Source organism: Ornithodoros turicata, chromosome 1 (genome assembly GCF_037126465.1).
Source record: "Ornithodoros turicata isolate Travis chromosome 1, ASM3712646v1, whole genome shotgun sequence".
NCBI classification, from domain to species: domain Eukaryota; kingdom Metazoa; phylum Arthropoda; class Arachnida; order Ixodida; family Argasidae; genus Ornithodoros; species Ornithodoros turicata.
Genome location: NC_088201.1, coordinates 49,274,662 through 49,275,843, shown reverse-complemented (window position 1 = coordinate 49,275,843; position 1,182 = coordinate 49,274,662).

Below are 1,182 nucleotides of genomic sequence, written 5' to 3'. Positions count from 1 at the left end.
TCTTTGTCTTTGGGTAGAGGCCTTTAAGGTGATCAGCGAGTCAGTATTACTTATGACCTTGTGTGTTACACAGATTGACTACGCAGAAAGTGACTCAACGGGGGCTATACTAACTCTCTGTCAATTTAATTTGTACAATACACGAGTTCAGAAAATCCCAATGCTCTTTGCGCACGCATTGCATCCTGGGCGCTTGCTGAGCGGGGGAACGAAGAATAATCCTTCACATTTCGCTTTCGCTGACCTTGACACGTCGTGGACAATGGACCGGAAGGGAAGAAATCGAAACAGTTTGGAGGCCACCTATTTCTTTCGTATTAGTAAACTTCCACAGTTCAAAGCGACACTAAGCACTCTGGGATTTTCTGAACAGTGTTCTATTGAATACTGAATCAACTGAAAAATTGCGCGAAGTGAAAGGGGCGCCATGAGACAGAACGTTGGAGTAATTGAGGCACCTTTGGTTCCAGAGTACATAATTTAAACAAATTTCCAACTTCCTAGGATACTACGTTACAAAATTAGTACTTTATACTGTACTAGGAGTACTTTTTACCAGGTCGCTGAATCAATTCACGATGGCCTTCACGGTCATTCACCGTCCCATCACGGAGAATGATATGATATTGAGTGATTGCGGATATGATGTGATGTTGATTTGATGTTGGATGATGGGCTATGATCAGTTCTGGATTTGAAGTCTAATGATGGGTTAAATGATGGGATGATAATTTAGTTATTTACGGTTTGCGAGAATCTGAAGCGGAATCCAGCTCCTCTCTTCTTACTACAGTTCAAAATGAACTGTTGTCTTCTAAGTTGGGCGTGCAGGTTTCTAGTATCGAAAGGATTCACAAACTAGGAAGGATGGTTGCGGGGAAAGTCCGTCCAGTAATCGTCAGGTTCTATGACTATCGAGAAAGGAACCTGGTTTTGAAAAATTGCCACAAACTAAAGGGAACAGAGATTGTGATTTTGGAAGACTTCTCTCAGCATGTACGTTCCGTTCGGAAGAAGTTGTGGGCATCTTGCCTCGGTGAGCGACAGAGAGGGGATAAAGCTCGTTTGTTTTACGATAAACTGGAAATTAACGGCAAGCGTTACTTTTGGAACTGTGACGCAGAATCTAGACAGGAGATGGAACCTATTGTTAATGCGTCTGCTTATCGCCCTGCAACGAGG